At 47.5% G+C, this 18193-nt stretch overlaps 1 protein-coding gene across 6 annotated transcripts in view; it reads left to right on the top strand.

Annotated features, from left to right (window-relative positions):
• TSPAN4 (tetraspanin 4) overlaps nucleotides 1–18193 on the top strand; it is a 412293-nt gene that overhangs the window by 110040 nt on the left and 284060 nt on the right. Inside the window, exon 1 of one of the 6 annotated variants that reach the window (XM_013174383.3) lies at nucleotides 15066–15084. The exons of the other annotated variants lie outside the window; for them this stretch is intronic. The gene's annotated coding sequence lies outside the window, so the exon portion shown is untranslated. Of the gene's footprint in view, nucleotides 1–15065; nucleotides 15085–18193 lie in introns of those variants that run through there. 6 annotated transcript variants of the gene reach the window in all.

Below are 18193 nucleotides of genomic sequence, written 5' to 3'. Positions count from 1 at the left end.
CAATACAGACTCTGAGCACTTGTGTACTGAGCAGCCACAGCTTTATCCCACACGTGAGACCAACACATCTGGACCCTCCCCTCTGTTTTTCCTGAGATCCCTCCTGACACTCTATTTTTATACCCAGCACCACTTACTGCCCTGCTGCCTCCTGGGCTTACAGCAAGTGTGCTTGCTGTCCCTCTGGCATAAAATTAGGCGTGTAACAGGGATGGTTCCCTGTGCTGACGTTATCATCAGGTGTGTGACTGAATGTGTGGAGAGTGAGCACTGTTTTCAGTTCTTATGCAGCCATTTTGAAACGTTACAGCTTGTGTGCCACATGTGGCTCTTACAGAAATAGCGAGGACGTACCCAAACTCAGGCTGACTGTATATACATCCTCGTTCCTGGAGCACTTATTTCCCAGGGAGTGATTTCTGTTATTGCCACCATTGATAACTGTTAACAAAACAACTGTGTACTGCATGTGGAAAATACAGGTATGAGTTTGGTGTTTTGAAAGCCCACAGCTGAGATGTCCAAAAGGAGCTGATAATCTCTGTTGTGGCACATGGCAAATGTCTGAAATGCCTACAGGGCCTCCCACCTTGGCCACTATATGTCACCACAAATCTTCCTTTGTATGTTTTCTGTTGTGAAATCTAATCTCAAACACGGTAGAGCACACGCTGCACTTGACCTGTTCAAGATGACCCTGAGCAGCTCCAGGAAGGTGAGCAAGGAGTGAACCTGAGGAGAACAAGCTGGGGCTCGTGCTTTACGTCCTGGTTTACGGAGGGGTGCTCCCCTGCTCGCTACACCAACGCTGTAACACAGTGGAGTGGACTCACCCGGCTCCTACCTGCTGTGCTAATTGAAAAGAGGTAGCTTCTGAATTGCATTACCTTTTGCAATAACATTTGTAAAGTACTTAAATGACACATTTAGAGTTGCTCTGTTCTTTAAATTTAAATCTTCCCCATTCAGGTAGTCACAGCTCAAAAGTCTTGCTCAAGGCAAAAGCACACACAATAAAAACCTAATGAAAGATAAATGGGCCCTCCTGGCTGCTGGGGCTGTTTGAATAGTTTACACAGACTGAGTTTTTTCATTGCCTTTAGGCACCTCTTATAGATCTTTCATCCTCTTTTTTTATGTTGTTCCTTCTTGTAGTTATCCCAGTCCAAAAAATTTAACCAACGCTTTTCTAAGGTGAAGGTAGATGAGGTAGGTAAGGATTTGTATCCAAGGTGAAGGTAGATGAGGTGGTTGAGGAAAGGTAGATGAGGTAGTTAAGGGTTGGTTTTGTTTCCCGACCAGCTCTGATGTGGGTTATTGGACACCTCCACGCATGGTTTAGTACCTTAGGTTTGGCGGTTGGTGCCAGTTCATCTAAGCAAGGTCCTCAGAGTAGCAGGTAGTAGCAGCACAAAGGTAGGTACTGCAGGTGCACCTCTCTTTTTAGCGAGTGCAGTCTCGGCGATAAGTGGCAGCAGGCTGACTGCCTGAGTTCACGTGGCTCCTCACATCCCCCGGGATGGGGAGGTGGAGAGTTGGCGTTGGGGGGACGCAGCTAATCAGTGCTTTCCCAGCAGCGGAGAGTTCTGCAAACATTTAATCTCTTTTTCCCTGTTAAATCTCATTTCATGCCGATATCATGGGGGGAAAGACTTTTTGGAACTTAACATAAGTTGTTTCTTTATGGTTTTGTAGAAACTGGAAAGTTTTAATTGCCAATCACTGGTGGAAACTGTGACCAGTAATTTTAAACTCCCATAGTCATGCTTTCCCAGACGTCTGTGTTCACAAACGAATCTGTTACAAAAATTGATGCGATATCCATAACGGATCTTTTTCATGCACTCCTGTTGTATAAATAAGTGGCTTTTCACACTCCTAACACACAGGTGGCTGCTTTTGATGCTGCCTTTGGACTATGTGAAATAACCGAGCAGACGCACGACTCTGCGACACATCAGCTCAGTGCAAGGCAGCATAAATCAGGAGACTTCGGGAGCAAACGTACAGTGCCAGACTTCTCCTTTCCTCATTTATCTTTGCCACATTGTACCCCCCTGGGGGGGATAATATTTTGATGGGTGAATAAAATACCTTTAACTTCCCCATTATCATCAATCATTGTGACAAAGAAGGACAAGTAGGCTTTGTACCAGGTTTTGCTACTTGTTTAGTCATTGAACCCTTTGCAAAATGAGTGTAAACCTCTACTTTATTAAGCCAGTGGTCTTGTGATACAGGCTTTTTGACAGCAATACCTATTTTAGCTGCTCTCCCCACTCACTTGCCCCCCTAAGGCACAGCAGCGTCTCCATCCATCGCGCTGGCACACTTGCATGTGCAGCCTCCCTGCTCAGGGAACCAGCTCGGCTCACCTTTTTAGAGAAAAAAACAGCAAACACATTTTGGGGAGTGGTTGGGGTTTGGTGGAAGCTTTTTTTAAAGCTTATTTTGTTTCCCTGTCCTCTTGCTGCCTGGCTTTGTGGAGAGGTGACCTGGCACCCACCAAGAAGGGTGAGTTGGGCTGGGGGACAGGCAGGCAGGCTTGTGGTGGGGTGGGAGAACAGGTAGAAAGGTTTTGCGCCTTTCTTAGGGACTTGAGAATTTAAAAGGCAGGCTTAAGGGTAAGAAAAAGCAGTGAACAGTAGTGGAGAACTAAAGTGTGTTTTGGTAACCCGCATAAGAGTTGGTAATGCCTACGATCCAAAGACACAGAATAGTCAGGATCCTTTGTTGGCAGCTTTCATGATGATCATTTTTTTTCCCCTTGTTGAGATTTCTTGAGGGGAAAAAGCCCTCAGGGGAGGCGGGGTGTGCTGCACAGCAGCAGGGCACGGTGTAAGGACGTGTACCGGGGCTGTGAGGGGGCTGAGAAGTCCAGGGGCTCGCTCTGACTCTGTTGCACAGCTGGGAGATGAGGCTGCACCAACAAACTTCTATCAAGTGTCTCTTTCAACAGCATCCCCTCATGATGACACCAGAGAATTCTTCAAATACCTTTCCTCTGTTTTTTATTCTCCGAAGGTCCTAGCAGATGTGTCAGATTGTGTTTTTGTAAGGGGCTGCTGTACCTTGCGAGGGATAGGTTACACGCTGCCTCCCGGCCTTGGGTTTTTCATTTAGTTTTTCCTTTGAACCATCATCCTGCCTCTTCCTCGGTGCAGCTTGTGTCTCTGAAACCGGGGCAAATGGCATTTCCTCATCTGCTCATTAGAGGCAGTTTTGCTTGCTCCTTGGGTGACTGTGGTGTGATGATAGTCTTCGGTCTAGCAGAAGAACAAAATGTCGTGCCTCTCTTCCTGGTAGCATTGCTCTGTGCTTGTTTGTGCTGCCGACGTGCATGAACGCTTAGCAGTCCATGAAGCAGAAAGATCTAAGTAAATAAATAAAATCTGCTCCTTTATAATATGTAAGGACTTCAGGATTTGACACCAAATTTCATAGAATCACGGAATCATTTAGGTAGGAAAAGACCTTCAGGATCATCAAGTCCAACCATCAACCTGACCTGAATTTCCAGGAGGCCCTGGCCTTTGTTTCAGCGAAGCAGCACTGAGCCATATGCTTTATTTCCCCCAGCAGCGTCCTGTGCTTTGTGTCCTCTGTTTGCCTCTGCAGTGGTCCTGTCTGCAGCACCCTGCTTCTTCTGGCCTGCTGCTTGTCCTCTCCTGCGAGGGATCTTACAACCGTACGGTACCAGAACGGCTCAGGTGCAGCCTGCTCTGCTGGAGGAAAACCTGCACGCAGCCACTGCTGCGGGAAAAATAACACCTCTCGTCCCCAGTGATTAGAAACGTTGTGCCACAAAGTCAGAATAGTGTTACTCCTTCCCGAACTCCTTCCTGAAAAAGAGTTTATCTTTTCTAGTGAATCGAGTCTGTCTCCTCCACAGAAGCACCAAATCCTTTTGTTTCCTGATGACCTGAACACGTCAGTTATTTCGCAGGCTAAGGATATCCACACAGCCTAACTGTATTTTCTGTAGGAGGCAAAAGGTCTTTCAAATTGAGTTTTATATTTGTCTCCTTTCAGTTTTATTCATTGTTCAAACCCTTTTATGCTGGTCAGCCTAACCCTTTTACTGACCTTTTGGTACTGAACGCGTGGTAATGTTTGGAGACATCCAAGCCGTGTCTTTGTTGTGCTCCGCGCTAACAAATCTGTAGGAGTTTCCAGTCTTTGCTTTCTGTGTGCAATTAGTAAGTGCTCTTTGTAACCCGGGGTAAGTCAAGGAAGAAGAGGCTTGGTGGAAAGAACAGTAAGGTGACCTGGTCCAGCTGGACCTGCTTTGAGCAAGGGGGAGTTCCAGAGGTCCCTTCAAGCATAAATGATTTCACCCATCTGAATCTGAAAGGCACCACAATACCTTGGAAATGCTCTGGTCGCTACTGTTGCCTTGTTGAGTGAATTTGATTTTTTTTTTTCTTTTTTCCCTTTTCTTTGTTATTCCTTTGGGAGATACCTGATTTCCAGCACTGAGATTAGCCTGGTAAGTTAGCCATTACATCTCCCTTGCCTCCCTTTACTGTTGAGAGAGGAGGGCTCCTTCATTTCGAGCTGGAGACGCTGAATGTCCTGCAGCTCTGTTCTCTGTATGGGTCGGAGAGGGCATCTGAGGAAGGGAGAGAGCTCGCTGAAAGGCCTCATCCTTCTCCTCCCCCTTTTCCTCTATTACTTTTTTGCTTTTGATGCACATTTTGTTTGAGTATTTTCTCCGCAAGAGGAACATTTATCACCTGAGCCTTGTCAGGCATGCTCCCTTTCTTTTTCCTCCATCCTTTCTTCCTATGCTAATCACCTAAGTTCGTTTTCATTATTAAGCAGTGGGTGTTGCAATCTGTGGAATCACCTTATGACGCTTTGTGCGTCTGGACCGGGTTTTGAAATCTCAAGCACCGGGAGCTGAATAAGAGCAACCACCTTTGGGGGAGCGGTGTTAAGCTGTGAAGGATGAGCACAGGTTGTAACCTGGTGGCACCGACCAGCGTTTCCAATCTTGGCAGCCTAAAGTCTGTAAGAGTTCACCCCAGAGAGGAAAGTATCAGTGCCACTTCTGAGAAATCAAGAGAGGGAACTGCATGCCTAAAAGTGGAGGCTTTAGACACTTGAGTTTCTGCATTAAGGCTTGTTGTTTTTGAATCAGCCTGCAGAAAACGCCATAGCCTGTTTCTACCTGACCATGAAATCCAACCTTTGAAGCAGGTCATGTAGCACAAGATCCATCGCATGCTCTCGGCACAGGGCACAGCGGAGCGGTTTGCCGTTGCAAATCAGTGTAATCAGCCCTGCAATCCCCTACCTCGTTCCTGCACTGTGCGGTTTGATACAGCAGAGAGGAGTTGAGTTCTCAGTGCAAATTTGGAAGAAAAACATTCACCTCGCTAAAGATGCGCGGGTACTGATCACAAATGCACCTTACCCCAGGTATTTGTTTAATCCTTTCTGCATGTGCACCAGGGGAAGGCTTGGCTGTGGTTTGCCTGCATTGAGATTCTGAAGCAGGCGTGCAGCCCTTGCAAATGGATGATCCCAGTCTCTGGCTGTGCTGGCGGTGATGAATTGAAGCCCTTGAGATACAAGAGTGAGCAGATGCGAGTGACCTTAACTGACACAGAAGTGAAGCCTTATCTGCATCAGAGCTGGGGGTTCTGCTCATCATCTACGCTAGAAACTAGCCCAGGTAAAGCTTACCAGAAGAAGCCTGGCCAACTTTTATCTGATAACCAAAATGCTAACAAGCATTTAAGATGATGTGTGACTCTAAAGCGGTGCCTTTTTTTTTTCCGTCCCAAATCTATTCTTCCTTCAAATGTTCGTTCCCAGGGGTAGTCTTCGCTCTGTGCCTGTTTGGGTTTTATTTTCTTTCCATCCCCTTTCTACTTTTCAGCACCTGCCTTTCCATTCTCTTTGTACTGACGTGTTTAGGGCCTGGTTCTGTGTGCAGACGGAGCAGTGGGTTCTTGTTACCCAGGCTAACAAGTTGGTCAGGCAGCACTGGACACGGCAGACTATACTCACAGGCAAGAAAAACACCACCCAAAACACCTCCTCCTCCACCACCAGAATGCTGAGGCCTTGCTTCACAGAATCTAGGGGGATTCTTACAAGCTTCCAGGTACAGAAATTCTCTTTGTCTGTGTTGTACCTAGCAGAACAGGACGTTCAACTTGGTCGGAGAAACTAAGTATAATTAAGGCAGCAAATACTAAGAGTCACTTTTTGGCCAGGAATGCTGGGGATGTGTGTGTGGGCTTCTTTGTGGTGAGGCTGTTGTTTAGTCCAGCGGGCAGGCCTGGTTTGTGTCTTGTTTTCTCTGCACTTTGTGGAAGAAGCAGCCATGTAAAAACAGCATTCGCTGTAATACCAAAGCTGGAGTGCAAGTAATTACGCATGGTTGTAACTTTAAATTTCTGGGTAGTCTCATTGCTTTACAAAACCTTCCCAGGGGCATAAAAGTTGGCTCAGACATGGATTTGCTGGAGTTGTCTTTTCTGTAATGTGCACAGCGGAAGCTGCAGTATAATTTGTTCGCAGAGCTATGCTCCCTGTGGCTGTTGGAGACTGGTGCTTCGTTCCTTGATAGCAGTGGCACGAGCGGTGCTTTCGTGTGTCTCCTTGATTGAGTGGCTTGCTGGCAAAGGCTGGCTGGGATAGCAGGTCGCTGTGAAATGAGGGCTCTTTATGCTCATCAGAAAGGCTGTACCTAGGTGCTGGCTTCCAACAGAAGGAGGGAAAGCATGGGGGAGAAATGAAATGGGAGCAAGAGTGCGTTTCAGACTGAAAATGTTAAAGGATAGGAGTGTCAGGAAAGCACCATTTCCCTCGATGAGTGATTGCTCCTCTTCAGCACGTGGTCATGCACAGAGCACACCTCCCGCAGCAGTGGCACTGCGTGTTTTGTAGCACCCTCCATCTGAAGACCTCAGAGAGCACTGGGAGCTCTGATGAGTGAAATCGGTGGCGTTTCTGTGGCAGAGATGCAATCACCTCTGCTTCGCTGATGAAACTGAGAAGTTCAGGTGCTTACCCAGAATTAGTAAGTCGTTAACCAAGGTAGGAACATCACAAGAGCCCTGACTCCTAGTCAAGTGTGTAGTCAGAAATGGGCCACAATGAAGCTAATAAGCTAGGCTCAGCCCTTGCTTATGTAGTTGAACTAATAAAACTGTTTTTTTTCTGAGGCATTGAGCACCCACCAGCTCCTACGGAAACCCGCCGGAGTGGTGGGAGCTCAGCTGTTCTGCAGATCAGGCTCTTGAAACGCAAGGAATGTTGTGCAGTTGGTTACGGCGGGCCTCTTGATCCTTCTGAAAAGAAAAGCTGCGTCACGCACGGTATTACACAGAGAAAACCAGCCTCGAGAGGGTAATTAGCAAGCTTTCCAAGGTCGCTTGGAATGCACAGAGCAGCACGGAGTCAGAGTGGGGAAGGGTGGAAGGGAAATAATGAAGTGTCTGGGTGGAAGGTGAGAAAGGGGAGTGAAGGATACTGGGTGGTGGTGGCAAAAGAGGACAAGTTTGGGCTCAGTGCAGAAGAGGCAAAGTGGAACAGTGTGTGCACGATAGCAGGAACTACGCGGGTTACTTAATAGAAGGGAGAATTCAGGGGAGGCAGCCCAGCCCTGAGGATAGAGGGTCTGCTCAGGACCTTGCTGCTTCTCCCAGCAACGTGCCAACGTTGTGTCCTGCCTGTGTGCTGTGTGAAGGTGCTCTGATTTTCGGCCGAGTCCTCCAGGTACTGACCTAATGCTAAATATGGGAACACTTCCCCAAACCTGCAAGCAGCAGGTTGAAAAAGGAAGGTGAAGAGTAAGAGGCACGTGGGAACTGCGTAGCTTTGGCTCTATCTTGGTGTTTATTGTTATAACCAAAGTTTTACTTTGAAAGTGTTCTAGAAACGAATCCTTGTCATCTGATACATAACTCAAACACCTCTCCCCCCGTCCTTTCCTTTTTACTCTGTATCACTAATGTGTTGCAGATGTAAAAAGAAGGCAGAATCATAATGCTTCATGTTATCCAGGGGAAGTCGGGTATTAGCTGGTCACAGCCTCTGTGTTGCCGTGGCCTGGGAAGGGCAGTAGCGTAGGTACCCTTTGGAGAAGGTCGTGGGCTGGAAAACTCTGGATGTTTATTTTTTGTATTTGTTAAAAGAAAAGTTAGTAAGTGTGTGTGTGTGAGATGGACTAGGTGAGTGCACGGGGTGGGGAGGAGAACTGAAACCCATGCTGCTGAACACTGAAATATTGGCAGGGACAGGCTGCCGGGCTGTGGTGGGAATCCCGGAGAAACCTCCTTTGAGGACTCCCTAGTGATAAATTGATAGCATCATCCTCGCATTGGAAATCTGTCCCTTGGATAGCAGTCCTCTATTTATGCAGCACTTGAGATAGATCTTCTTTCCTACTTGCAGTTGAGCTTTACTACCAGGGAGCTCCTTTGTGGGAGTTACTTAACAGAGAAAACAGCCTCAGGAGAACAATTGCAGAGCTGGTGACATGAGAACCCTGCTCTAACATTTCGATGTTGTCTCAGGTTTTCCTGTATGTCCTTGGGTGAGTCAAAAATAGCCTCTCTATGCCTCAAGTTCCCAGGTATGGCACAGGGAAAGTGGTGCTACATGGCTTGGTGAGCATAGGATGATAAAGCCATTAAAATTGGTGAAGCATCCAAAAATAGAAGCTTTTGTCTGAGTTAATAAGTATGTCTGCCCACTCTGAGGATACTTCCCATTTAAAATAAGTAGGGAGGCTTTTGTAAGCCAGACTCCCGCAACCTTTGAAAAACCCTGCAAGGAAATAGAAAGCTACTGAGTGGCTTCTTCTGCGTCTCACACTTGATTGCATCACCGTCTCGCCAACCCTCATCAGCCTGTGGGCCCACCAGGCTGCCTTGGGGCAGGTGCTGCCCTCAGCCCTTCGAGCTGGAGGTGTTTCTGCCCAAGCCGAAGCACAGCCAGTGCGGTGACAGCTCGTTCCTTAGCCTTGGTGCGTGCTCTGGCCACATGGAGGAAGCGTGGTTGAGCCTGCCAAGCCATTCGGTCGTGCAGATGAATTGGGGGACTCATGTGAACATGGCAGTGGCACGGAGCGCATCCCCGCCCCTCGCTGCTGCCTGGGCTTTTTGCTCCCAGCTTGTGCAGCGTCAGCAGGAGCTTTGGCAGCCTTTGGGAGGAGGAGACCGCGCGGCTGACGGAGGTACCGCAGGCAAGCAGAGCATCTCCCAGATGCAACATCAAGGCAAATAGTGGAAATCTGGATTTCCTGTGATTGTGAGTTCTGGCTCTGCTGCAGATCAGTCACGCCACCTCAGGCAGATCCCCCTGGATGCTGCTTTTCCCTCATTCCTTCCCGGCGTGCAGCCGGGAGCGGGCTGCATCGTGCCCTCTGTTTATACAGCACCGCCTTGTACGAGCTGCGAGGGTCTCCCAGCACATCCGTCATCCTGGGTAGTGATAGGAGGGCACCCATCAGAAACTTCTCCTTACCTTTTAGTTATTAGTGTGTTTTCCTTTCTCTATTTTTTTTTCTTGCTTGAAGGGGAAGAGATGTCAGCTATCTTTTATTCCTTCTAAAAGAAATGAGTCTTGACAGGTCTGGAAATGTGTTTCCTGCAGTTCCTCTGAGCACACAGGGGCTGTGCTGGCTCATTTATACACCCACACCACAAGCCAGACGTTTCATTAACTTGGCATATATCTTTTGTTTGCAGCGACAGACATGTGAAAGTACAACAGGAACAGGGCTGGAGGAGAGAAGGGAGGGAAGGGGATGCATTGCCGCCTGAAAATCGCTGTCTCACTGTGTTATGCCTTGCATATGCTAGGCAATAAAAAAAATCTTTCTTCTTTTTAGACTTATTATCATTTACTAGCAGTGCTTTCTATGTGCGAGAGCTGACGTGGACCCAGAAGAACAGCCCGTGGCCCGGATGGCTGCTTGTGCCACTCAGACAGGGTTGATTTGTGATCTTTGCTGGCAGAAGGAGGGAGAAGAGCATGAGAGAGGATTCTCCCCTTGGTCAGGAGCGAGGGGGTACCCTGGAGAAGGGAGCACAAGGCAAGTACTTGGCCAGCCCTCTCCCCTTCTCCAGGTCGCTCGGTTTTGGGATGTCTCCTCTGGCAGGAGCTGCTGCCGGACCCTTGGCAGGGGCTGACAGCTGCACAGCCAGAGGAGGTGGGGGCAGCACTGCCGTCTGCTGTACGTGCCCGCAGCAGGGGTTGTCCTTGGCCACGTGCACCCAGGGTGTTTGCGTGAGAGCTGAAATGCAATCAGAGCTGTTAGATCAGCGCCGGGCTAATTTTAAATCCCGGAGATGCCGCCGCTCCTGCGCTGTGTAGCCCCAGCCGTCCTGCTCCCCATCATCCTGCTGCAGCTCCATCCTCCCCTTTCGGAGCTGTCCCCCTCGCTGCTCGGTGCAGTTCCTGGGCGAGTGGGGTTTGTCCCTGAGCCCCTTTGTGTGCTTGCAGCTCGTGTCCTGGAAATGTTTGCCCTTGTCAGATCTGTCCCTCTCATTCAGCCAGCCACAGAGCCTGGCAGATCTAGGCCTCCTGCCAAGGCTTTCGCTCTGCTCTGGTCTCTCAAGCAAAAAGCCCCTCTTTGCTGTAGGTAGCAGAGGCTGACAGCTGTTTTGACTTCTGCTTTTGTCCCTGCCCGGCTGTCTTGGAGACAGAAAAGGCACATTGAGTCCTGCGCAGATGGGAGAGGTGTCTGGTGGGATCTACCAAAGGTCAAATGAAAACAAACGGTTGGTGGAAGGAAGATGCTAGTGCCAGCCATGCTCCGTCCCCTCCTTCATCCCTGCCTTGAGATGCTGCAGGGAGGAGCAGCTCTTGGTACGTCACCCAGATCTTTGCGGTGCAATCTGCCTTTGTTCCCTCCTGGCTGTCCCCTCTGGAAGGCAGTGTCAGCACTCACGTTCTCCGTGCCTGCGTTTGGACAGTCATCTCAGCAAGCTGCTCCGAGGAGCTGCGGATGGTCACACCTCTCATTGCTCGGGGAATGGCTGTCCGCGTGGCTGACACCAGAGCTTGAATTCCAGTGCTGAGTGAGAGCCTCTGAGGCTTGAGCTAAAAGGAAAGTTTTGCAGTTACTTTTTTTTTTTCCCCAGTATAAGTTAATACCCAGAGACTGACAAACTAAAGAGCTACAATGACCTTGTATCTTCTGTGAATATGAGGGGACCTAGAACATGCCCTGAAAAGCAGGTCTTGTTCCACCACCAGCACCTCAGCTCGTGCTGGTTTGCAGTTTGAAGGCACTTTGCAATCCAAGGCCATCGCCTTGCTGAATAGAGGCGAGATGTTGGGATTCTTTTTCTGGGCTCACTGATAGGATCTGCTGCAGAAAGCCCCCTTTATGCTGTTGTCTCTGACAAATGAAATACCGGCTGCAAAATAAGCTTTATGCATTTTGTTCTTACCGTTATTTATTTTTTTCTTCTAAGCTTGCACCCAAGCAGGAAAGCTGACAGTAGTGTTTGGTGTTCAGTGCCACGGGTTATTTAAGGTGCTACCTACTTAAAGCCATTGGTTAATTGAACACCACAGAGTTATAGGCCCAATCTGCCAAATTCAAACAGTGTAATATTTTTTGTATATTTCATAGGTTTAAATCCTGGGTTTTGGTCTTGTTTATTGACTGATCAGCTCTGGGCTTTTTTTTTTTTTGTCATTTGACAGTAAATTCCCATCATTGTGCCGAGTAAAAGAGGGATGGGTAGGGCTTTCAGAATACCTCTTTGTTGTGTCCTCATCATCCTTCTGCACTGAAGGCATTTGCTCATTCGCTGAATTGTTGTCATTGCTGCACAGAAAGTGTGCTTTCAGCACATGTCTAGGCAGCTCTGAATTGTAGCAGGTCCATTGTTCTTTGGTACTGTTTCTTCCTTAAAGTGCTAGACAAACGGTTCTTAAACCTTTGAATCAAGCAATGGTTTTCAGAGGTGCTTGAATGATTTAAGAGCATGGTTCCCTTTGGCTTAGAGTCAGGCTTTGTGCTCTGTAATCTTTTCAGGTGTTTAAAAGACATCTTTTCTTTCCCTTCCCCAAGGCTTTGCTGAATCTGTCTCTTCTAAGCTTGGCCCCTTTATGTACAGCATCCAGCCCTTCGGTGTGTTACCCCAGCAGCCTAGCCATGGAGAGGAGGTCGGTGTCTCCATCTTACGGCTGGGGAGTCAAGATGTGAGGGAGGCTGAGTGGCTTGCCCTTACCCAGACAGGGTTTTGGAAGCACGGATACTCAAGTCCTGCACTAAATCCCCAAGCAGGAGGCTGCTCTGCTTCTTTAGGGGCTGATGCTAAGCGTGCTCTGACGTGCTTTGCTCAGGGTCGTGGGCTCTTCCTGGCATGCTCTGTTCGTCCACACATACGAGTGGTTGCCCACGCTGCTGAGGTTTTGCTGTAAACAGAAATGCAAGAGAAGTTGGAAGTTGGAAAAGGTTTTTGCTCTGAATTTTCCTAAGAGGCTGCTGCTTTGGGATGCAGTGCTGGCTTATAATTGTTTGGAAGAGCTGCAGCCTTGCTGTTTGGAGAGAAGTGGGGCTTTGTGGAGGTCTCCTTCCTGAACGGGGAGGAGGGCAAAGCCTCTGCACTGACCCAGGTTTTGTTCCTCTTGTTCTCTGTCTGTACTGGGTGCCTATCTGCAGCCGTTGCTGCAGAGCCGTGAGCAGTTCTCCCTCGGCGAGAAGGACTGGGTGGAGAACGGGGATGTTTTTTCAAACAAGAACTTAATTAAAAATGTTTAGGAAAAAAATACTAATTGTGAAAGGTAATTATTTCTGGGCAGTTCTTAACAATGACTGCAAATGTGCAGCGTCTTGGCTTTTGTCTACTTTTTATGTTTGTTTTGGGGTCTTTGCTGCTGCTGCAGTTCCTTTTCTTCCCATTGGCTGCTCCTCGGTTAGCCACGGTGTTTTGTGTTGGCTTGACAATGCTGTGTGTCCCAGGGCCTGTGTGCTGCAGTTATCTGCTCTGGGCCAATTGAACAGCTGTGGTCCTCTGGCAGGATGTTTTCCTGAAATGAAAAATGTGGTTCAGATTTATTTTTGTTTATTTTAATTCCTGTCTGGCAGTCAGTGCTTCATACTTACTGTGTTCTGATCATTGACAGTGGGTAGCTGATTTGTTTGGAGTTTCAAGTCCTGAAAAGGGGCTTTTTTTCTTTCCTTTTTTTTAAAGGAAAACATGTTTGCAGTTTTTGAAATATCTTAAAATGCTTTTTCAACTATTTTATGTAGTTTTATCTGAGATTATCAAATTTACTCCCCAGAGATGCTCAGGGGAATGCTTGCAGACCAAAGCTGAGCCCAGCAGCCTGTTGGTGCATGTAAACACACAAATATATTTCAGAAAGGGCAAAAAACGCCCCACAGGCAGAGGACGAGGACAAAGAAGAGAGTAAGAAGCAGCAGAGGAGGGGGCATCCAGGTTGAAGAAGGTGTTGTAATGGTGAAGCAGAAGTTCCCTCCCTGCACTCATGGAGGAGACACACTGGACCAGCTGGATATTCCCAAAGGAAGTGCTGGTCATGGGGAGCCCATGCTGGAGCCAGAGGAAAGATCTAAGAAGAAAGGAGAGGCAGAGAGGACCTCTTATGTAGGGACCATAAACTCCTTCCTCCTGTGATGCCGGGCTCTAGAATGATGGAGTGAAGTTGAGCCTGGGAAAAGGGAGATGAAAAGATCTGTCTTAAGGTTTGTCTTCTTGCTTCTCACTGCCCAAATCTATTTTAATTGGCAGTAAGTTGTTTTTCTCAAGTCATGCCTGTTTTGCAACTGGTAAGCAAAATCTCCCTGTCTTTATCTCAGCCCACAAGCTTCTCCTTTGTAGTCTTCCTATTTCTATTTGGTAATAGTAACCTGTGTGGGATGCAGGTGGTGTAAGAGGGGAATAGGAAATGAGGATCAGGAGCCTGAGCCTTGAGCTTGTTGCCTGAAACCAGCTCATCAAGGTAGAGCTACCTGGGACTGGAGTGTAAACTCTAAGGGTCCTTTTTCTCGCTGAAATACCCAGCCTGTGAACTTCCATCTAAGTTGCTCCTTGAAGCAGACTGGAAATGTGAGTGTATGGCTGAAGCTGTTGCTGCTGACTTTACTAGAAATGGCATTTCTTCTCTGAGAAGTCTTGGCTCCAGCTGTGCCCATCTGGATGGCATCCCAGTGCTTTTAGCTGCAATCCCGGTGAAACGTCTCTTTGATGCTTAAGGTCTTCAATCATTACTTTGCCTACAGTTTGATGGACTCTGTGTGTGATGTGAAAATGCCAACCTCTGCACTTGTTTTCAACTCTTTTTTTTTTTTTTTAAGTATTTGACCTGAAAAGTAAAAATAACATCACCTCATTTTTACTATTCCAAAATGTAGAAAATTGGAAGCTGTTTACATGAAGAGGACAGGATTCCCAGAGTATTTGGCTTTAATTTCTGTCATTGCTATTGGGATCCAGAATCCACTAGCGGTTTTTGGTTACTTGACAAAATAAAGTATTTCTAGTTTGTCCCAGGTGTCGGGTGGAACAATATAAAAGGTAGAGAAAGAAAACAGACAATCCCCATTGGGTACGTGTGTTCAGATCTGGGGACTTGGACTGTGTGGTACAGAAGTATCTGTCACAGATTTATTTACTTATGTTTGGTGGGGTGAAAAGCTGTGCGAGGCAAACTGAGAGCAACGCATCTCTCCTTGCACGTCGTACCGACGCTGACCCAAGTGAGAGCCTGCTAGAGACTCAGCTGGCGGTAGGGCTCCAGTCCACCTGCAGAGAAAGTGAGGCAAGGCCACTGCTTACAGCTGTGCTGAGCTTTGTGGGGTGCCCAGGGTCTCAGCGATGGTGTTTGAGCCTCAGAGGAAGCCTCCTAACTGTGCAAGTCCGAGTTTCACTCCGGATGTGTTGGGTTAACCATCCAGGCTTGTTGCCGTGCAGCACCGTGAGGCTGTGTGAGCAGCACAAAGGGGGCATTGTTGTGTAGGGGTCTGCTCACCATCATGCAGCAGTTCAGGAGAAGGATCCCTCCTGGGAGCCTTGCCACTAAGACTGCGCTCGTCTCTGCCAAAAGAGGCCCTGAACTTCCCCTGAAGTCCCTGGTTCGGTCAGTATCTGGAAGGGATGGGAGATGCACGGGCACATGGGGCTTCCTTGCCGCGTAGATAGGAGGAGACTTGGAAGAGCCAGATCTTGGCCCTTGACCCTTCTTCCCCTCCTTACAGCTGCAGCGAAGTACTCCAGGCAGAGTGTCTGTGTTTGCTGTGCTTTCCTGATGGTATTCTCCCATGAACGTGCAACTGGCATATTTCTTGCAAAAGTCTCATGCTGGATGCAAGTGGAAAGTTTGTCGTCTTTTGCACTTGCAGATAAGAGAGGGGAGCTGGCTGGCTTGGTTGCAATCAGAAGGGATACATCTCCCAGCCAGCCAGAGCAGTAAGATGCCATCCGTGGTATGAAAGCCAGTAGGGGCTGTCATAAGCTACCTGCAGGTGGGAGGTGAGCTCCATCAAGAAGTTCTTCACAAAAGTAATTAAGCTCTTGAGAGACCAAACAAGCTTATCTTGGGTTTCATGTCTCGTTTGGCTTTTATCTTGTGTTTGCAGAAGGGAGGAGGTCGAAAAGGTGTTTGCGAGTGTGCATAGAAAAACATTCGCCTTCATAGACTTTTGTGCTGAGACATTGATTCAGTTTTTCTTCCTTCCCCTCTAAGCTAAGGGAACCGCCTGCCTTGCTTATGATCTTGAGTTTTTCCTCTCCTGCCTTTGCGCCCTTTCCCCGTGTGTGTGTGTGCATTCCCCTTGATATACATCAAGGACTCTTGCAGTGTCCTGCGAGCAGCAAATTCTGTGATCTGTGATTTATGTGTGAGAGCTGGCAATGCGGTTACGTGATTGTATCAATCATGGTCTCTGTGCTTCCTCCCAAGCCTTCCATCTGCGACCCTGCTGTCAGGAGAAAGTAACCATGTGCATGAGCCACATCTAAATAGAGCAGTGGTTTGGCGGCGGTGGGTTTTATTCTTCTCCTTTCCCCCTCTGGTGAATTGTATTGATTTTTACAAATATACACTCAATTAGCACAGCCTGCTAATTCTAAAAATATGTTTGTTTAGCTGTCTGAGTCCTTGTCATTGATGCCTCCAGTATGACATTATGCAAGGAGCCTGCTGACCTTTGGGTTTGTAGAATACAAATCGGAGCCACTGTAGGCTTGTTCCTCATTTCCTGCTGCCAGGCCAGCTCTGCTGTCCTGATAACGCTGTACTGCTTTACGCTTGGTAGGATTTGCTTCTCTTGGAAGAAGTAGACTGGCTTTAATAAATACAAACAAGCTTAATAGGTATGCTATAGGAGCTATTACAATCACCTGGCCTTTCTAGTTAACGTCTTGCTGAAGGAGGGTCTTCAGCCCTCCTGTGTTCAGCCCTTCATTTTGATTTCTGCTGGACTGTATCGTCAGAAACCATACCGCTTCCAACGAAAATCTGAAGGACAAAGTACCATGCAGCTTATTTATCTGGGGCAGTGGTTAATTACTCTTTATATTAAACTAGTCATTTTTTCTTCGATTTGTATTTTTGCTCTGCTTTAGCTTGAATGGCTTTCAATGTGTCCTTTCTGCTATTTTAAGTTTCTTTCTATTACTGGAAATCATCTGCCTATGCAGGTGGTTATTCCTGGTAAATTAGGCAATTTAAAATTTCCAGTATTAAGGTTCGTACGCAAGAGGATGTGTTCCATAAGCTGCCAGCAGGACTAATGAACCTCAGATTTTTCTTTTTTAGGACATTTTTGAGTATCTTGTCTGTCACAAGAGATAACATGCCCTTTGAGTTTCCTTTCAGCAGACTTCTGCGCCACTCACCCTATTTGGATGGGCTGACTGTGATTGCAAGACCTAGGAAGACCTGATTGTGTTAAAACCTTCTTGGCAGCCAGACATTACAGATCTGATTTTTGTAAGGCAAACATGAAAACGGAATCAAATTGCATCTATGGAAGGAGATAGTTGGTATGGGAAGGCAAAATAAATCTTTTTGGAATCCCTATCCTCATTTTCTATGCTGTAGCTACCTTCCTTCTTTAAGGACGTAAATGTCTAGCAGCTTGTTATATAATGCAGCCTTGTCATGTATATATATAGAAATAAAATATTTTGCCTTTTGACACTTAATAAGTATTGCCTTTCCCGAAGACCAAGCAAATGGTGTTAGTTTCCTTGATGTTCCCTGTTAGCAGCCAGTGCTGTTTGATCTCACAGAGAGTGAATAGTCTATTTTAGACAGAGTATCAAGGCCTTTTGATTTAACACCTTCACATTCCTTTTATAACAAAACTGAAACAAATGAAGATATTCTTTTCTCTTTATTTGGTCATACTTCTCCAAAAGAGCTCGAGGATGTGGATGGCTTCAGCGTTGTATATCCTGGGAGCAGAAAGTGCCCTGGGGAGACCGCTGGGAGCTTACAAAGGGCTTGGGATGAAACATCAGGTCTTGGCTAGCTCTGGTGTAAGGTGAAGCAGCTACAGGGCGGGTGCACGTCTGCACTGCTGGGGTCCTTCTGCGCCTGGCAGCACCAGCCCTGGTTCCTCAGCAAGTCCCCCTGTGCATGTGGGAGGCTGTTCCTGCAGGCAGCCTGTCCTCGTGCAAGGTGTCCAGCTCCTGCCAGGCCCCTGGGCAGCAACTCCCTGGCTCAGACTGTTGAATAGCTGCTGAATTTGGATACCTCGGGCTTGGATGGCCAGGTCTAGCAGTGTGTTATGTCTGGTTGTTCCTTAGTTGGTACGGGTTTGATAGATTGCTCGCCTCTGACCACTGCGCTTTAAGCCACCAGGCAGTCGTAGGTGTCCCAAGTACATGAAAATTGGCTTGCCAAGTTTTGCAGATGTTTTTGTGAGCCCTAAACACCTTGTATTTACGTTCTTTTTGTGAATTCTGAGAATGAGAAAAGGATGTCCAAATATTGGAGCTGATTAAAAGAGAGAACATAATTGTTTAGATAGCCGTGGTACTCAGCAAACTCATTTACTGAGGTTAATTTTCTTTGGAGTGAGGTTTGTGCTATTGCCAAAGTGAAACTCAGAGAGGATCCTATCACAAGATGTAATTTGTACTGAATTTTCCCCTGGGAGTGGGAACCCTGAGTTACCAGCTCTGTGGGAGCAGGCAGGGCAGGGAACAGCAGCTCATACTGGTAGGTGTACCCATATGCC

Source organism: Anser cygnoides, chromosome 5, assembly GCF_040182565.1.
Source record: "Anser cygnoides isolate HZ-2024a breed goose chromosome 5, Taihu_goose_T2T_genome, whole genome shotgun sequence".
Taxonomy (NCBI): domain Eukaryota; kingdom Metazoa; phylum Chordata; class Aves; order Anseriformes; family Anatidae; genus Anser; species Anser cygnoides.
Note: the sequence above shows the minus strand (reverse complement) of the source record. Positions and strands in the feature narration are given on the sequence as shown.